Source organism: Saccopteryx bilineata, chromosome 4, assembly GCF_036850765.1.
Source record: "Saccopteryx bilineata isolate mSacBil1 chromosome 4, mSacBil1_pri_phased_curated, whole genome shotgun sequence".
Classification (NCBI taxonomy): Eukaryota; Metazoa; Chordata; class Mammalia; order Chiroptera; family Emballonuridae; genus Saccopteryx; species Saccopteryx bilineata.
The window spans coordinates 194502270-194522358 of record NC_089493.1 but is presented as its reverse complement, the minus strand read 5'-3'; positions in this window follow the sequence as shown (position 1 = coordinate 194522358).

Below are 20089 nucleotides of genomic sequence, written 5' to 3'. Positions count from 1 at the left end.
TCCTTGGCCTCTGCCCCAGGCGCTAGAGTGGCTCTGGTCACAACAGAGCGACGCCCTGGAGGGGCAGAGCATCGCCCCCTGGTGGGCAGAGCGTTGCCCCCTGGTGGGCGTGCCGGGTGGATCCCGGTCGGGCACATGCGGGAGTCTGTCTGTCTCTCCCCATTTCCGGCTTCAGAAAAATACAGAAAAAAAAAAAAAGAATAGAAAGTCAAGACGGGGAAATCAGACTAGGAACATGCAAAGAATAAGGAACTAATTGAATGATTGAACTAAAATTTTGACTGCGCTCCTCGGTGGCACAGTGAAGAAGGGGGTATGTCATCTAATTCTTTTTTTTCCCAAGTCAGATGATGATTAAAAAGGAAAGCACATGCCATCTCCTCAAGAAGAGCAAAGCTCCTGTTAGCTCTCGTCTCCAAAAGAAATGGCTCGTGCAGAGGATTCTTAGGAGTAATGTCTTCATTTTCATTGTATATGAATGTATTTCAGCATAAGAAATAGGAATAGACCTCATTAAGCAGTGTTCATAGAAGACTTTGGAAAAAGCAGGTAAGTAAAAAGAAAAACCATATTCCTGGCACCTGCGTTCCTATTGGCGCTTCAGTATATGTTGGAGGGTCCTCCTGTGCTCGTGTGTATACCTAAAACATGTTGAGCCTAACATCCTGAAGACAAATCACATATGACAAGATAAGTCATGCAAAGTGCTCAGCACTGTGTCTGGCAGTGTTACAAGCACTCTAAGTCTTAGTAGACATGTTTAGTTATTGGCCATTCTGTGTCTGGTATTGTAATGCGCACTTGACATCAGCTGTTATTCAAGTTTTGTGGTAGCCTTCTTAGTTGGGGGTTGTCATCATTCTCCTGCCTCGGAGTTTTGAGTAATTCTGTGCTATACACTAAGTGATATTGTTTAGATCTGGGTTCCTTCTAGTGCAGCGGTTATTTGATGTTCATTTGTATTCCCATTTTGCAGAAGAATGATCCATGAATCTGAGCAGTCAGCTGTTGGCCTGGGTATGCCTGATTGAGCCCGGTCTTCAGGCTCAGTGGTATTTCTTCCAGCCCCCAGAGCAGCCTCTGCCTCCACCTTTCCTGAAATATGATCTCTTCAGTTGCAAACCAGCATGCCACCTCATTATGTCGGAAGTTCAGTGTTCATCTCAATCAATGGGAGTAAACTTTGGTGCATTGTTTCTTGTTTTTTTGTTTTTTTTTGTATTTTTCTGAAGCTGGAATTGGGGACAGACAGTCAGACAGACTCCCGCATGCGCCCGACCGGGATCCACCCGACACGCCCACCAGGGGCGACGCTCTGCCCACCAGGGGGCGATGCTCTGCCCCTCCAGGGGGTTGCTCTGCCACGACCAGAGCCACTCTAGCGCCTGGGGCAGAGGCCAAGGAGCCATCCCCAGCACCCGGGCCGTCTTTGCTTCAATGGAGCCTTGGCTGTGGGAGGGGAAGAGAGAGACAGAGAGGAAAGAGAGGGGGAGAGGTGGAGAAGCAAATGGGCGCTTCTCCTATGTGCCCTGGCCGGGAATTGAACCCGGGTCCCCTGCACGCCAGGCCGACGCTCTACCGCTGAGCCAACCGGCCAGAGCCTGTTTCTTGTTTTTGCAATTACCTGTCATTCCTGTGGGTGGTTGCTGCCACCTTAGCAGCCCACCTTGGCATTGGAACGAGATGCTAAGGGTTTGGTCTAGATCAGTGTGTTTCAGCCTCCAGTCCAATGATTATAGACTATAATCTTCAGACAACATTGGGATAGTTAAACTCTTTTGTGGACTGGCGTGAAATTTCTGGCAAACAGGCGGTTGAAAAACACTGGTCTGGATTCTTGATATTTGATTGGTTCCCTCTTCCATCTGTGTGGATTTTTTCCTCTGGGTTTCCCTGCCAGCTATCGCCTCAAGAAGAGATTTGTTGCTTCCACTAGTGGGACACTGTAGCAACAGGAAACACATCTGTGAAGAAGGAGCTCCAGCATGTGGTTGCCTTCACTGACTGTCGGGCTTGCTGACATTTCTGTTTTGGCTTCAGAGTCTTGGAGGGGCGCCTTCCTGGAGAAATGACATGACTGGATGATTTGTCCCAGACTCGGGCACCCCTGTAGTTTGAGTAAGATTTCTAGCCCCGAGCAGGAGCGATGCCATTCACAAGCATATGTGGCCGTTTATTACTCAGTAGGTCGAGGGATGTCAGGCAGTCCCTACTCCAAACACTAGCAGACCAGAAGTGGGCGGCGATGCCCGCCCTGATCTAGACTTGAGTTGGCAGGGAAAGCCACACTTCTGCACCAGTGACCCATGGCTGTGCTGATGGGGATTGTAAGTCAGGCTAAGAGGCAGGTATAATAGTTTTGACTACGTCGTTTGTTGCTGAGATCCTGGATGCTCTAGTGAGAGATTCAGGAAGGGAGGAAACCTGCTGGTTGTTCCCGTGGCCTCACCTGCCCTTCAGCGGGCTGTGCCACAGGTGGTGGGGGGTGGGAGGTGGTTCCTGGCAGTGGGCGTTGGGCGGCTGGGGCAGGGCATCCCGGCAGAGGCCCTTAGACCTGGCGCAGGCTGTGTCCCCGAGGTTGGGCACGAGGCGTGGAGTACTAGAAGGCGGATCGGAGGAGGCCAATTCGAGGGGGTCTCAGAACAGAGTGCTGGGTTCTCTGTGTGCTGAGCTGGTTGGGGTGTGTGCAATTTAGAATGACCAGGAATGGGGCAGAAACAATTTCAATGTCTTCCCTGTGGCAAAGATGGATTCTACTACCTAAGGACTTCAGTAACAAAAGGGACCACATAACGTTGACCCACGTGGGAAGGAAAACAGCCCATAGATGACGGAATGGAAAGGTAAGCCTTATATTTGAGAAGGGGAATAGAACGCACACATACAGAAGTGCACTGCACACCCAGACACCTGTCTGCAAGTAAGGGGTCCCTCCTTTTCTCCCTGACTCTGCTGCAGTGTAATTAAGGCTGGCTTTATCCCTGAGCAGAACCAGAACTGGACCTCAGCTCTGGCAGTGACTGATCTGACTCCCTTTCCTCATCCTTAAATTGGGGATAGTGAGTCTTCCTGTCTTTGGGTTGCTGGGAGAACTAAGCAAGACGAAGTACGAGTGGGGTGTCAGCCTCTGCACCCCTCCCCTCGAGGAGGAGCAGCTTCTAACGGAGCGCAGACCGGCCGCAGAGACGGGTCATCAGTCCATCAGCCCGGCTCTAAATGGCAGAGCTTAGGGAGCCGTGTAATCACTCCCGGACTGGGCGCTGCGAAGGAAACAGGCCTGTCCATCACTCCCTGGGCACGGCGCAGGTCAGAGGAGAGAGATTGGATCTGCTGCTGGCTGCTGTCGGCGCTCATGACGGATAAGTGCTCATGTGAACGGTGGAGCATAAGTCAGAGCCGAGGTGGAAACAAGTGGGGAGAGGGCAGAGCCCTTGTTTGCTGAGGCTGCTGGGAAAGGGTGGGGAGGAGGTGGCCCCGGGCATGGCTTGAATGTAGGGGATGTAAATGCAGGGCTCAGGACGGGATGAGAAGTGTGGCAGCTTGGGGCAAGGTCGAGGTGGTGGCCAGGCCATGGAGAGAGAGGGCGGTTAGATGAGATAGGAGATGGGATTGGGACACAAAAGGGGAGGATGTGGGGCTCTGGGTCCTTCATTCCATTTTGCTCTGGTTGGTCCTGGGGCCTGGAGACCTGGGAAGAGGAGGATAGGTTTCAGTCCAGTTCCTTGTTCTGCATCCACTAATTGGGAGACTGTCCAAATCACTTTCTTTTTTTAAATATTGATTTGATAGAGGGGGGGATAGCAAGAAGTATTAGCTCATATAGTTGCTTCACTTAAGTTGTTCATCAATTGCTTCCTGTATGTGCCTTGACCGGGCAAGCCCTGGGTTTCGAACTGGCAACCTCAGCGTTCCAGGTCGATGCTTGATCCACCGCGCCACCACAGGCCAGGCCGAATCACTTCACTTCTTTGTGCTACAATTGGCTCATTTTTATGATGTTCATAATAGCAGTACAGCTTATAAGGGTTAAAGGAGTTGATACATGTCAAATACCTGGTAGATAATGGAGGTTCAATAAATAGCTATTGACCCTGTCTGGGTCGCTCCGTTGGTTAGAGCATCGTCCTGATACGCCAAGGTGGTGGGTGTGCTCCCCCGTCAGGGCACATACAAAACTCATCCAGTGAATGCACGAATAGGTGGAACAACAAATTGATGTTTCTCTCCCCCTTCCTCTCCTCTCTCTAACAATAATTAGCTATTGTTGTGCAGGTGTCACTATTGTATCTGTGCAATATAAATCTTTTTTTTTTTTCATTTTTCATTTTTCCGAAGCTGGAAACGGGGAGGTAGTCAGACAGACTCCCACATGCGCCCGACCGGGATCCACCCGGCATGCCCACTAGGGGGCGATGCTCTGCCCCTCTGGGGCATCGCTCTGTTGCATCCAGAGCCATTCTAGCACCTGAGGTAGAGGCCACAGAGCCATCCCCAGCGCCCGGGTCATCTTTGCTCCAATGGAGCCTTGCTGCAGGAGGGGAAGAGAGAGACAGAGAGGAAGGAGAGGGGGAGGGGTGGAGAAGCAAATGGGCGCCTCTCCTGTGTGCCCTGGCCGGGAATTAAACCCAGGACTCCTGCACGCCAGGCCGGTGCTCTACTGCTGAGCCAACCGGCCAGGGCCTGTGCAATATAAATCTTATCTTACAAGGTTTTTACTGACCCCTGAGCTTATCTCATCTTGCACAATGAGTGGGAGGATGGGGTGGAATTTGGAGAAAATATTTAACACATTGTTGAATACCGGTTAGTAGCGCTAAGGTCCTTTATTTTCATTTAGGGATACTAACTTGAGAACCAGTCTTCTAATAACCCCAGTTTATTAGCAGGCTGCATGTTTGAAATTATTGCTGACAGGGAGCCACCAGCTGTTGAATTTCAAGGCACTCAGCATCTCGGTCCTTCCTTCACCCCTTTGGAGAAGCAGGCAGAGTGTGTAAACACGCCCCTGACCAGCATTGTCATAGCCACAAAGCCTGGGTGCCCCTGGCCTTGCCGGAATGTCATCGGGGATCCCTGGGGCCAGCTGGATTTGCCAAGAACACGTTGCTAAACTTACCTTTTCTTTTACTTTCTTCATAAGGTAACTAGAATACAGGTCAGGTGATGGCACCGAAACAGCAGGGAACTTGTCAAAAGATCTCAGGATGTCTTGAGGACCAAAGGAGAATTGGGCTGGGCACTAACTGTGCCCAGAGTGGGGATTAAAGTCAACTTGGAGAAAAGCCTCTCCTAAGTGGGCATCACTGTGGAGTTCCTTGAAGGTGATCAGGCCCGTGATGATTTATTGCGTGTTTATGACAGGCTGCACCTCTTGTGGCGGCTGATGTGCTGTGTTCACACAGTGGAGAGGAGGTTGTCCTGCCCTCTTGTGGAAAGGAGTCATTGCTGGAGTGGCCACATGTCTGAGCTTCCCAAGTGCCGGGAACTGGAAAAGAGGGGAAAAATCACAACACTGTATCTTGGGCCCATTTTACAGATGAAAAACGAGGTTCAGGAAAGCTCGGGAGTTTGCCCAGGTTCAAATAGTACATTAATTTGAAGCCCATGTTCTTCCAACTGTGTTATGTCCTGCTTGTGGGTCCAAAGTCCCAGCTGTTCAGGTTCAGCCTAGTCTGGATGGGAGTTACGGTGATGTCAAGGTTTGGGATCCTAGAGGGTTGGTGCTTTCTGGCAAGATGCTGATGACCAGAGAACAAAGGTAAAGCCCTCAAGTGACCCACAGAGGTGGGTGGGGCAGCCCCCACGCACAGGATACGAAGCAGGCCTAGAGAGGGCCACCTCTTGCTTCCGTGGCCCAGCTCTCGGGGAGGAGCAGGCTCTAACCAGGGGTCCCCAAACTTTTTACACAGAGGGCCAGTTCACTGTCCCTCAGACCGTTGGAGGGCCGCCACATACAGTGCTCCTCTCACTGACCACCAATGAAAGAGGTGCCCCTTCCGGGAGTGCGGTGGGGGGGCCGGATAAATGGCCTCAGGGGGCTGCATGCGGCCCGCGGGCCATTGGGGACGCCTAAACCTCTGTGTGGAGCTCCAGAGCCCTAGTCATTTCCAGTGGGTGGTTTTGCTCAGCCCTGGCTATATGCTTGAACCACTCTGCCTCAACAGGACTCCCCAGGGGAGCCTCACAGCGAATCGGTTGAGAACCACTGCCCTAGTTCTGCTCTCGGGTCTGCAGAAAGTTGGGTGGCGTCACAGAAATGGCACAGGAGTGCCCGGGTGTGGGGGAAGAAGGCTTCCTTAGCGAGGCATTTGTGTTGGTCCTGGCAGGGTGGGCAGGGTTCAGCCAGGTGACCCTTGGAGGAGGTTTGAGGCAGAGGGCCAGTCTAGGCAAAGGCATGGAGACTCGGACCGCTTTGTTCTGGTGTGGCTGACAGGAGCCTGGTGGGCAGTGATGGGCAGTGGTGGGCAGCGTTCCTTTAACTGCTCCGTGGAAGGGGGAACGTTGACCCCAGCCTTGGGGCTCTTCTGCCTTGTCTGTCCCGGTCTGACTCAGCTCTCTTCTGGGTGGGTCACCTGAGGATCGTCTGTGAGCTTCGGCCTCTCTGTGCTCCTGCCCCGTTATTACTAGGGTCACAGAGAAGGAGGTAAGCTGGACCTTGGCCTGATGGTTCCATTAAATGACGATAGAGCCCTGGCCAGTTGGCTCAGCGGTAGAGCGTCCACCTGGCGTGCGGCGGACCCGGGTTCGATTCCCGGCCAGGGCACATAGGAGAAGCGCCCATTTGCTTCTCCACCCCCCCTCCTTCCTCTCTGTCTCTCTCTTCCCCTCCCGCAGCCAAGGCTCCATTGGAGCAAAGATGGCCCGGGTGCTGGGGATGGCTCCTTGGCCTCTGCCCCAGGCGCTAGAGTGGCTCTGGTCGCGGCAGAGCCACACCCCGGAGGGGCAGAGCATCGCCCCCTGGTGGGCAGAGCATCGCCCCTGGTGGGCGTGCCGGGTGGATCCCGGTCAGGCGCATGCGGGAGTCTGTCTGACTCTCTCCCCGTTTCCAGCTTCAGAAAAAAAAAAAAAAATGACGACAGAACCTATGCTGGAAGCCTGTGCCCATTCAGACATTTGCGTCCAGGCATGGTTCCCGGCCTGGCCTCCTAACCCGTTTGGCCCCTTCTGGCTTGGAAGCCCTGGGGCAGTGGTGTCAATGGTCCCAGGCTCTTATCTCCGCACGGGCATAGGGCAGATCTCATTGCCTCTCTGACCCTCAGGCGCCCCACGCTGGGCAGCTCGCTCTTCTCACAGGGTTAGTGGGCAAGGGGTTAGTGTTGGCAGTATGCTCAGTGCAGGGGGAGCTCGCAGCAGAGGGCGTTAGGTCAGAGTTAGCCTCTCTCCCTTCTGTCCCCTGCTTCCCTGGACTTTGGGGAGGGGTGACCGCAGTGGGCTAGAGGGGTGGACCGGCCAGCTGAGTAGGGCCTGACCATGTGTTAGGGAGTCAGACCCGAGGCCTGTCAGCGGTTAGAAGAGCCTCCAGCAGTTTGAGCTGTGAGTTAGGAAGACCACTGGGGCTGTGCGGCAGCTTGGTTGAGGGAGAGGTTCTCAGAGCAGCATGGTGTAAACCAGGAGTCCCCAAACTTTTTACACAGGGGGCCAGTTCACTGTCTCTGACCGTTAGAGGGCCGGACTATAAAAAAAACAACTATGAACAAATCTCTATGCACACTGAACATATTTTATTTATTCATTTTTAGAGAGGAGAGGGAGAGACAGAGAGAGAGAAGGGGGGGAGGAGCTGGAAGCATCAACTCCCATATGTGCCTTGACCAGGCAAGCCCAGGGGTTTCAAACCGGCGACCTCAGCCTTTCCAGGTCAACGCTTTATACACTGTGCCACCACAGGTCAGGCTGAACATATCTTATTTTAAAGTAAAAAAAACAAAACGGGAACAAATACAATATTTAAAATAAAGAAGAAGTAAATTTAAATCAAGAAACTGACCAGTACTTTAATGGGAACTATGGGCCTGCTTTTGGCTAATGAGATGGTCAATGTGCTCCTCTCACTGACCACTGATGAAAGAGGTGCTCCTTCCGTAAGTGCGGTGGGGGCCAGATAAACGGCCTCAGGGGGCCACATGTGGCCCGCGGGCCGTAGTTTGGGGACCCCTGGTGTAAACGGAGCTGCTCAAGCTGGGGCTCTGAATCCCCTGGCGGTCTGTGAAAGCACCCGTGCTATGGCTCAGTCCCGCCCCCAGGGTCTGTGGTCCCCTGGCCTGTAGTGGTGGCCGGGGTCGAGCAGTTTCCTAGGGCACGCTGCTGATCAAACCGTTATGTCTGTGAGCCCAGCCCAAGGCGCTGCTGAGTTTCAACTCCAGATCTCAGAACTAGCTACATGGCCTCAGCCAAATCCTCCCACCCACGCAAGCCTCAGTTTCCTCGTCTGTGAACGAGATGCTACCCAATCCCAGAGAACGTTGCAAGGATTCGGAGCTAGTGTGTAAGCACAGTGCCTGCGGTCAGCAGTCAGTAGTTGTACGATGTTTGTTAATCCCAGTGGGGAGGTTGTTGGAGACTGCACAGGAGAGCTACAGGAGAGGCGGGACTAGGCCAGCGGTGGAGGGGTGGACAGAAGGCATCTGGTTTCCTTTAGGCTCCGAGTTCAGAGAGCCAGCGCCTGGCACTTGGCTTAAAACCGGCCCGCTGAACCCAGTCCGGCCACTAGAGGGCAGTGGAGCCAAGGCCACCCTAGGGAGGAAGGCTGCGTGCTGGGAAGGTTGGCGCTGGTCTGTGCATGCAGCCTCCTTCATTCCAGCTCTGACGCCCGCTGGTACCTGCATTGCACTGTCCCCTCCCTCTTTGCTCTGTGTGCTTGCTGACGTTCTGGAAAAACACTTCGCATCGCAGGGCACCTCTGAGTCCCCGCTCGCCTGGTGGCCTGGGATTAGCTACGGCTGAAGTGTCCTGCTTTCTGGCAGCTGTGTTTACTTCTCAAGGGCACATGCAGAGCGGAACACGGGGGCGCGCCCTGCAGCTCAGCCTAGTTTGAACCACAGTTGTGCTTCTGCCAGTCCAAAACTTGGGGCCTGTTCCATCTTGAGTTCCTCCCCCGCTCCGCAGCCCTCGCCTGCTCCCTTTGATTCTGTGGGTGGAGAGATAAAGGGAATTCCAAATCTTTCATTCATTTTGAAGGCTGGCTGGAAGCAGGGCTTTTTAGGGGCTTGGTGAACAGAATTGGCCGAATCATTTAAGAGAAGTGCGGGTGCTCTTTCAAAGTCATAGATGTGGTGAGGGCAGAAAAACAAACCTGGAAGCACATTCATAATATTTGATGGTGTGGCTCGTGCCAAGCCCCGTACATGGATGGTTGCTCTGACCCATGAGAACAACAGAAGGTTTCAATGACAGCGATTGCACTTACTGCCCAGTGAGTTTTATATATTCACCCTTTCAATCCTAGTAACTGCCCCGCAGTATTATTAACCCTGAAGCAGCTGAGACTTGAGGTGGGTGGGGGGTTACTGTAAGGTACATAGGGTCAAAGAATGGTGCTGTTAGAAATTCAAACCAGTGTGTCTCCCTCCAGAACCCAGGTTTTCAATCAGCCCTGCTGGGCCTGGCCGATGGCATTCACAGTCCCGCTCTTTCCAGAAGCGGGTGGAAAGACAGGAAGGAGAAGGCAGGCTAATGACGAAGCAGTCTAGTTAGTCCCCATGATCTCACCCGCGGACCAGTTAAGAACATGGATTTGGAACCAGACTGCCTGGATTTAAATTCTGCCTCTGCCACTTACCATCTCTGTGTGACCTTGGGCAAATTCTTTGACAGCTGAGACTTAGAAATGGGAGGTAATAATAGTACCTACTTCAATAGTTTGCTCTGAGGGTTAAATGAGTTAGAGCAGCACCTGGCACAAAGTAATAACTCAATAAATGTCAGCTCCTATCATCACCATTCTAGTTAGCCATTGTGCCATATTCGCCTCTAATCTGTGCAGTGCCTGACGTCTACTCGGGGTTGGCGAGTATTTATTGACAGAAACGAGCCTATGGATTCAGAAAATGTTTCCTGAGCTCCAGAGGAGGCCAGGTGCTGGATGGATAAATAAACGACTCCATTAACGACCCCGTGCTCAGGACTTCCCACCCTAGCGGGAGAGGTCAGACATGGGTGCTTAGCACTGCCCAAGGTGGAAACATTCCACAGAGGTCCTGACATGGACTCAGACTGGTTTATATAGGAAGGAAGTTCCCCTGGAATATATTCAGGTGTGGCTGAAGCCAGGATCTCAAAACAGGCCCTTAGGAAATGGTCACTCTCCATCTCTTATCCCCGCTCTTCTCTGTGTTGGGGTCACTCTCTGGCACCTTGCCCCTTTGCAGTGTCACAGGTGACCCTAGCAGTTCCTAGCTTCCGTCTCACCAGCTCAGAAATCTCATAGAAGAGGGTTCCCCTTTCTCAGTGGTTTTCTCTAGCGTCAAAGAAATGGAGTCTCACTGGATATCTCTGGTCACGCGTGTCCACTGTGGCCTGAGGAATCCTCTGCCCAGCCTGCAGAAGGTGGGGAGAGAACAGGGCCTGTCAGTTCTGCCCAAATCACATGGACTGAAGTGGCGGGTGGGGGCGTGCGGTGGGTGGGATTCACCTCAGAATTCAGATGCCGTCACCAGAGGCAGGAAGAGTGGATGTTTAGGCAAACTCCACAGATGTCCCCGACAGCTACCACATGGGAACAGGATGATTCGGCAGTGAAGAGCCTGGCTGGGACTCCAGTTCCCGGGGGTGGAATCTCAGTTCCCTCATCGTGTGACCGTTTCACGGGTCAGTCTGTGTCCCCGCGTCCCCATCTACAACACGGGGGGTGATGGGCCCGCACGGGAGGCTTGAGTCAGTGTGAGCACACGTTGCAAAGGCATCTAGCAAGTCCCAGCAGGAGCCCCTCCCGAAGTCTCCTCTCTGGATTGCTCCCTGACTAGTTCAAGGGCACTTGTCCACAGACAGGCAGCCAAAGTCCCCTGGGCTCCAGTCCTCAGCCTGGCACTCACTGGCTGCATCCTCCTCCTCCCCAAAGTGCAGGTCATCAGTCCTTTCCCAGGGTCGCTGGGAGATGTGGTCAGGTGATGTATAGACAGTGCCTGGCACACACGGGTCTGTGACTGATGATGGATGTGTTCTCAGTACAGTCAGTATTCCAGAGCATGCCAGGACCCAGGTGTGGCTCCGGCACACGGGCCACATGCTCTGGGGGCAGATAACCGTTCTGGATAAAGGGTGCGTTTGGCTAGCAGCCAAGGGCCCTGGGAAGGCTCTGTGTGGCCTGGCCCTTCCCTCCTATTGTCAGCTTGGGGTGGGTGCAGCCCCACAGAGGTTTGTGTATCACTCCAATTACCCCCCCAGGCTCTGCTATCAGCCTGTCTTTCTATTCCACCACGAGGCTTTCAGCCAGACGGTCTGAACAGAACCTCGTCTGGAGTGTGTTAACTCTTCTCCCCCTCGCTGGCAGAGAGCTGGGATCAGCTTTGCATTAGGACAAGTTGTAAGTAAACACACATTTGCTCAAGTGTGGCCCCTCCCACAGCCCATAGCCTTGTCTTAGACTTGGGCAGCTTCAAATCAGGGAACACAAGCCTGTTGGGAAAAGACTAGAAATCATTTCATTCTTCTACCCATTTTACAGAAGAGTGAAGATGTTTGCTTAAGTTTCTCATGTCCATAAGGATATCTTGAGGATACAGATTGAGATAGTACTCAGGTCCTCTGACTCAGTCCAGAACTTTACAATAATGTGGTCCTTCAATTATTTATTCACTTCTTCAGCAACATATAGGGACCATCTATTACCGTATACTAGACTTTATTCTAGGCACTGTGAAAACAAGATTGGATTAAAAAAACACTCTCTGCCTTTGAAGTTTTTATCATCCATCCACCCACCCATCCATCCATCCAGCCACCCACCCATCCGCCCATCCACCCACCCATCCGTCATCTGTTCATCTTTCTGCCAGGCTATTTCTCTCTACCCATCCGTGAATACATCTGTGTACGTCTTTATCCATTCATCCAGTCATCAGTGTACCTGTAAGGCCCCAAGTCCTGGGCTGGTGCTGGGGATCAGATGAGTAAAAGCAGTCTTGACTCTTGGCTTTCACATCTACATGGCGGGAAGACCGAGAAAGCTGCTCTAGGTGCGTATGAAGCCTTCAGGTTGGACACGCAAGGGGACTCACACTTCTGCCTCTTTCTGAGGAGACTTCATACTGAGGGCAAAGCTGGAGCTGCACCTTGGGTGGGCATTTCCGGGGGGGGGGGAGACAGGGAAGACAAGGGAACAGCGGGGACAAAGGCACGAGAATGTGGGAGGGAGAGAAATTCTGGCCGATCTGATGACTCTTCCAAGGCTGGCTAATGGGAGAGAGTGTCAAAGGCTCTTTTAGAAGGACCTTGAATATCAAACCCAGGGCCGAAAATGTCACCTTCACTTGGAAACCACTGTCGTTTTCAGCAGAAAGTAATTTAGGCCCGTGGGCATTTCAGGGGAAGCACCCCGGGGAATTGGGGCTGAAGGGAAGGGCGGAAGTACAGGAGTGCTGAGCGCCTGTTCTACGGTGGGGGTCGTAGGTGCCACCAACTCCCTACCCTCTCCGCCACTCTCCTGCCCTGTACGATCGTCCCTGCTCCCCTTCCTCCTCTGAGTGAGAGAGATGGGGAAATCAAATAATGAAGCCTTGAGTAGGTGAGGTGTTAGGGAGACAGCTGGCCGGGGTGGGCAGCACAGATGACTGGAGGGTGGGGAGGGAGGGTGTGCAGGCGAGCACGCAGACCCGAGCTCTGAGGAACTGGGTGGAGGGGGCTCAGCCCGGGCAGGTGGGGACACCGGTGGGTGACACCAGGGACAGGTGCTCTCTGCAGTGAAGGCGATAGGGTCCTTTCTTAGCCACGGGAGGCTTTGAAATGTTCTTGGAGAATTTCTTTAAGATTCTTTATAGACTTTTTAAAAAGTATGGAGTGGAATTGAGCATGACAGTTACCTCATTGCCCCCAAATGTGTGCTCTTGACCTTCTATAACCACTCCCGCATGGATGTCACCTTCCCTCGGGCCAAGGCCATTTGGATTTGTGTCGCTGTAATTTAGTTGCATATCCCAGAGCTTTAGATAGAACCGTCTAGTATGTACTAGACAGAGATTCGTGCTCCTCGTTGCTTACATAGATAGCTCATTTTTATTGCTGAATAGTATGCTGTTAAACAGGTATACCACAACTTGTTGATGACCATTCGCATTGTTCTCAGTCGTGAGCTATTATGAGCAAAGCTGCTGTGAACATGTGTGTATAGTTCTTTGTATAGTAGAGATTTCCTTTTCTCGTAGGTAAATCCGAGTGGAATGGCTGGATCGAAGGTGGAGATGCCGGCGGTCGGGAGATAACGAGGTAAGTGTGTGTTTAACTTCATCGGCGTGGGACTTCTGGTTCCTCTGCATCTCCGCCAACGCTGAAGGTCAGTCAGCTTTTTGCATTTACTTCATTCCGACGGATGCGTACTGGTAGTACTGTGTGGTTTTAACGAGCATTTCTCTAATAACTAATGGCTGATGATGTAGAGCATCTGCTTATGTGCTTATTGGCTGCCTGTGCATCTTCTTTGGTTAAAAGTCTGTTCAGATGTTTTGCTGGTTTTTTTAAAATTGGGTTGTTTGTTTTCTTATTGTTCAGTCTGCGGAGTTCTCTGTTCATTCTGGAGGCACATCCTTTATCAGATAGTGCCTCGCCGACCTTTTCTCACTGTGTGCGGCTTGTTGTTTTATGTTCTTACAAGCATGTTTCAGAGAGTGGAAGTGTGTACTTTTTGACCAAGTCCAGTCTATCGATTTTTTTCTTTTGTGAAGGATGCTTTCGTTTTCAGACCTGAGAAGTCTGGGTAACCCGAGACCACAAAGGTCTTTTCCTGTGTTTTCTTCTAGATGTTTTGTAGTTTTATGTTTATGTTTATGTTTAGATTAATGATTCATTTTTTCCCTTGTATTTTTCTGAATTGAGAAGCAAGGAGGCAGACAGACAGACTCCCACATGCACCCGACCAGGATCCACCGGGCATGCCCACCAGGGGGCAATGCTCTGCCCATCTGGGGCTTTGCTCCATTAGAACAGGAGACATTCTAGCGCCTGAGGCAGAGGCCATGGAGCCATCCTCAGTTCCCTGGGCCAACTTTGCTCCAATGGAGCCTTGGCTGCAGGAGGGGAAGAGAGAGATAGAGAGAAAGGAGGGGGGGAAGGGTAGAGAAGCAGATAGACGCTTCTCCTGTGTGCCCTGGCCGGGAATCGAACCCTGGACTTCCACACACCTGGCTGACGCTCTACCACTGAGCCAATGATTCATTTTTGAATTGACTTTTATGGATGGTGACAGGTGTGGCTCTGAGTTTGTTTGTTTGTTTTTTTGCCTGTGATATCCAGTTGTTCCAGGGCCATTGTTGAGAAAGCTATATTTTCTTCACTGCATGTCCTTTGCAACTTTATTAAACACCCATATATGAGAGTCAATTTCTCGACTCTGTTGGGTTTCACTTATCTATGTGGCTACTTTGATGTTGATATAGACACTGTCTTGGTTAATGCAGCTTCATGTAATTCTTTTTTTTTTTCCATGTAATTCTTTCTTTTTTTTTAGAGACAGAGAGAGAGTCAGGGAGAGGGATAGATAGGGACAGACAGACAGGAACGGAGAGAGATGAGAAGCATCAATCATCAGTTTTTCGTTGTGACACCTTAGTTGTTCATTGATTGATTTCTCATATGTGCCTTGACCATGGGCCTTCAGCAGACTGAGTAACCCCTTGCTCTAGCCAGTGACCTTGGGTCCAAGCTGGTGAGCTTTTTTTTTTGCTCAAGCTAGATGAGTCCATGCTCAAGCTGGCGACCTTAGGATCTCGAACCTGGGTCCTTCCGCATCCCAGTCCAACACTCTATCCACTGCGCCACCACCTGGTCAGGCTTCATGTAATTCTTTTTTTTAAATTTTAAATCTTTGAATGGATATATGTTTTTATTTCTCTTGAGTACATACCTAGAATTGCTAGGTCAAACAGTAATGCTCTGTTTAACTTTTTGAGGAATTGCCAGACTGTTGTTGACAGTGGCTGTACTGTTTTACTTTTTGACCAGCCATGTACAGCGTTCAAATATTTTTTTATTTATAAATAAATTTTTATTAATTTTAATGGGGTGACATCAATAAATCAGGGTACATATATTCAAAGAAAACATGTTCAGGTTATCTTGTCATTCAATTATGTTCCATACCCATCACCCAAAGTCAGATTGTCCTCTGTCACCTTCTATCTAGTTTTCTTTGTGTCCCTCCCCCTCCCCCTCCCCCTCTCCCTCCTTCCCTCACCCCCCATAACCACCACACTCTTGTCCATGTCTCTTAGTCTCGTTTTTATGTCCCACCAATGTATGGAATCATGCAGTTCTTGGTTTTTTCTGATTTGCTTATTTCACCCTGTATAATGTTATCAAGATCCCACCATTTTGTTGTAAATGATCCAATGTCATCATTTCTTATGGCTGAGTAGTATACCATAGTGTATATGTGCCACATCTTCTTTATCCAGCCATATATATATATATATATATATATATATTTTTTTTTTTTATACAATGATTAAAGCCTTTAAGCAAACTCTTGGCCAATACAACAAGAATCCATAAAAGAGTAGTGTCCTTAACATGTTCACCAAGTCCAAGTTGGCCCCAACACCATTCCAAATCCCTGCAAATGCAACCCAACCCCAGTTCAGTCCGTTAGGAGCTGTCACAAGGAGCAGGAGTCCAGGAAAAGTCCACATCCAGGAAAAGTCCGCATGGCACTGGAATTGTTGTCACCATTCTATTCTTTGCAGCTCACGTCCAAGTCCAAATGACCGCTGCTTCTAGCTGGTAATGATTCAGGTAGACTAGAAAAGCCATCTGCAGCATGTGTGGATATGGAGCTTCTGTTCTCCTCTGCCTGGAGAGATGAGAACAGGGTGCTTTTCCCTGCAGCTCTGCAACTGTGGTGTGGTAAAGAGAACCTTGGGATATACTAAGCTGGGTGGCAAAGGTAAATTCTCAATAGAAGTTGGCAAAAGGGGGAAAGAGAGCTCTAAATTAGGAGTAGGTCCCAACCTGAAATATGAGTGGGGCATTGAGGTAGGAGGAATAAAGGAAACACTATATATTAAACAAAGCAGCAGAAAATAGGACTATCAACACCCACAACAGAGATCTTTGAGGGAAGAATAAAAAACGTGACTATTCAGGCAAGACATAGTTAAGTGGCCCTTGTACAAATGAGATCAGTTTACCTGCTTCTTGGAATAAATACCCTAGGCTCGTCCACAGTGTCGTAGATGGGGCCGACGGCCCTGGGCACCTTCAGCCTTCCATGGCAAACCCCAGCATTCTGGGCAAGGTTAGGTCATAGGTGGCTGGAGCAGGGCTGGAAGAGACAGAACCCTTCCTTAGAGCAGCGAGGGGGAAGCCTACCTTCCAGTGTCCCTGTTTCCTCACAGCAGAGGCATGTAAGCCTGGCAGGCTTTAGCTCAATGACCTTCCTTTCCACTATTGAAGCAGGACCCAGATGGCATCCTATGAGAACCCTTTGGGGCGTTGGAGCCTTTAAGGCCGTGGTTCTCAACCTTTCTAATGCCGTGACCCCGCAATGCAGTTCCTCACGTTGCGGTGACCCCAAACCAAAAAATAATTTTGGTGGCTACTTCATAACTGTAATTTTTCTACAGTTATGATTCGGAATAGAATGTATTCTCATTGCTTTAGGTGACCCCTGTGTTTTGGTCGTTCGACCCCCGCCGGGGTTGGGACCCACAGGTTGAGAACCGCTGCTTTAAGGGCGTATCCTAAAAGCTGGTAGTTCTACCTGATCTCTATTGGGCTTTTTCTGCCTCTTGGTACCTTAAAAGCCATGCTCAGAAGATCTCGCTGAGGGGTTTGAGGATCCCCATCCGCCTATATAAACCTTTTCCGTATATCTGGAGCTATTTGGAAAAAGACAAAACAGTGTTATTAGCTGGATCAAATAAAAGAAGGTAGAAGTTTGCAGGAGAAGAAGATTTGGTGTCTTCTGTTCATCAGCATTCAAAAGAAATTTTAAAATTTAAAAGTAAAAAGCATGATATGGTAGACCCGTAGGAGTTCCAGGATATGACTGCCCCTTTTAAATTTTTTTAAATTGACCTTAAAATATTTGCTGGAGGCCCTGGCCGGTTGGCTCAGTGGTAGAGCATTGGCCTGGCGTGCAGGAGTCCCAGGTTCGATTCCCAGTCAGGGCACACAGGAGAAGCGCCCATCTGCTTCTCCACCCCTCCCCCTTCCTTCCTCTCTGTCTCTCTCTTCCCCTCCCACAGCCAAGGCTCCACTGGAGCAAAGTTTGCCCGGGCGCTGAAGATGGCTCTGTGGCCTCTGCCTCAGGCACTAGAGTGGCTCTGATTGTGGCAGAGCGATGCCCCAAGATGGGCAGAGCATCGCCCCCTGGTGGGCATGCTGGATGGATCCCGGTCGGGTGCATGCAGGAGTCTGTCTGACTGCCTCCCCGTTTCTAGCTTCGGAAAAATACAAAAAAAAAAATGTGTATACACATTTTTTTTTTTTTTTGCTGGGTATGCTTTAATAATACCTTGATTTTAAAGATTGTAAGAAATACCCATAATTCAAAAGGTTTGACAAAATACAGTAAATGCTTCTGCTACATATGCAGGAGCATTGTCAGTTTTAACCAGTTTAGGAAATCCAATAATAGAAAAATGCATATAGACAATGAGCTATAACCTGCTTAGCAGCCTCTCCTGTTCTGGCAGAGGTTACTATGTATATAAATCCAGAATAAGTATCCACTGTAACGTGGACATAGGGCTGTTTGCCAAATGAAGGTATATGAGTAACCTCCATTTGCCAAAGTTGTCCTGGTAGAAGTCCTTGAGGGTTAACTCTAAATGAGGGGACAGATTGTAGTATAGGACACCTTGGACAGGATTTACCAATCTGCCGTGCTGCTTCCTGAGAAAGTTGAAGCTGTTTACACAGGGCTGCAGCGTTCTGGTGATGAATAGTATGAGACTGAATTGTTCAATCTGTCATGGTTGCTCCAAATAATTTTCTTTTGGGTAGCTTGATCAACAAGGGCATTCCCTTGAGCTAAAGCTCCAGGGAGCATGAAGTGAGCTTGAGTATGTCCTATAAAACATGGACAGGCTCCGTGTAATTCTTGAAGTCAGGTGGCCTCCCACATGCCAAATGTTGAAGCCCTAACCTCTCCAGTACAGCATCCCCCCCTTATCTGTGGTTTCACTTTTCATGGTTTCAGTGACCTGTGGTCAACCATGGTCTGAAAGTAGTAAATGGAAAATTATCAAAATAAACAATTCATAAGTTTTTAAAATGAAACTTATTGGGGTAACACTGGTTAACAAAATGATACAGGTTTCAGGCACCCAATTCTGCAGCACAGCTCTGTACACCATGTTGTATGTTCACCCCCCAAGGGAAGCGTTTGACCATCACCCTCATATCCCCCTATATCCTCCGCCTGACCCCCCCATGCCAGCAATGACCACTGGGGTGTATGTCCAGGAGTTTTCCTTTGTTTTTGTCCTTTTTTGCTCAGTGCCTCCACCCCCGTCCCCCCGGCCCCCCACCTGACAGCTGTCAGTCTGTCTGCTCTCTATGAGTCCCCCTCTGCTTTGCTTGTCAGTCCATTCTGTTCATCAGATCCCACATAGGAGTGAAATGCATGTTCTTTGTCTTCCTCTGACTGGCTTCCTTCCCTTAGCATAATGCTCTCGGGTCCATCCATGCTCTCACAACAGGTAAGATTTCCTTCTGCTTTATGACCACATAACCTTCCACTGTGGAACAGCTGGTAAGTTTTACATCGCGCCCCACTCTGAGTAGTGTGCTGGAGGCTCACGCGTCCTGCGCCGTCTCGCCCTGCGCCGTCTCGCCCAGCGCCGTCTCGCCCACCGGAAGTCGTCCCTTCTCCAGCGTGGGTGTGCTGTGGGCGCTGCCGCCCGTGAGTCAGGGAGGAGCCATCTTGGTTACATCAGTTGTTGTGACACTGCAGTGCTGGTGTTTGGCTAACCTTTATCTGACCTAATAATGACTCCCAAGTGCAAGGGTACTGATGCTGGCTATTTGGAGATGCCCCAGAGAGGTTGTAACATGTTTCCTTTAAGTAAAACAGCGAGAGTTCTTGACTTAATAAGGTAAGGAAAAAAAAAATCATATGCTGAGGTTGCTAACATCTATGGTCAGAACCAATCTTCTACCCGTGAAGTGGTGAAGAAGGAAGAAAAACTTTGTGCTTCTTGTTACTCTTGCACCTCAAACCACAAAAATTATGGCTGCAGTGGAGGCCAGTGCTTGCCCGTGAAAGGCTGTCCCAGGTTTGTGTGTCTCTATGTATGGGAAAGGCACGGCGTATGACGGTGTCAGTGGGACCTGTGGATGGGCTTTCTGCAGGGCTCTGAGAATGTCAAGTCCGGGACCGTGCTTTAAAACCACCTCTCCTTGGCTCCAGCTAGCCGGGCGGGTCCCCTGCAGGTGGGGACTACTGCATCTCAGAATGGGACTGAATTTGGAGACGTGGCTTTAAAGGGGTAAATGAGGTCATATGGGGGGGGGGCCCAATCTAATATGACTGGTGTCCTTTTAAGAAGAGGAAACAAGGACACAGACTGTGACAGGCACCAGACGCGTGCACACGGGAAGGAACTCGCTGAGGACACAGTGGCATGGCTGACTACAAGCCAAGGAGAGAGTCTCAGGAGAAACCACACCTGGCGACACCTTGATCGTGGGCTTTGAGCCTCCAGAGCGGTGAGGACGTCGAGTTCAGTGTGTAAGCCGCCCAGCCTGTGGCACTTTATCACAGTGCCGACGAGCTGACACGGGGCAGCTGTTGACTGCTTCGCTTTCTCCTCTCATAGTAGGGATATCTGCGTCGTTAGCTTGGGTGCGAACTCGCTTCTGTAACAGCTCCCAACTGCATGATGGATCAAATAAAGCCGTTTATTTTTGTTCAAAACTGATGTTTCTGAATGGTTGG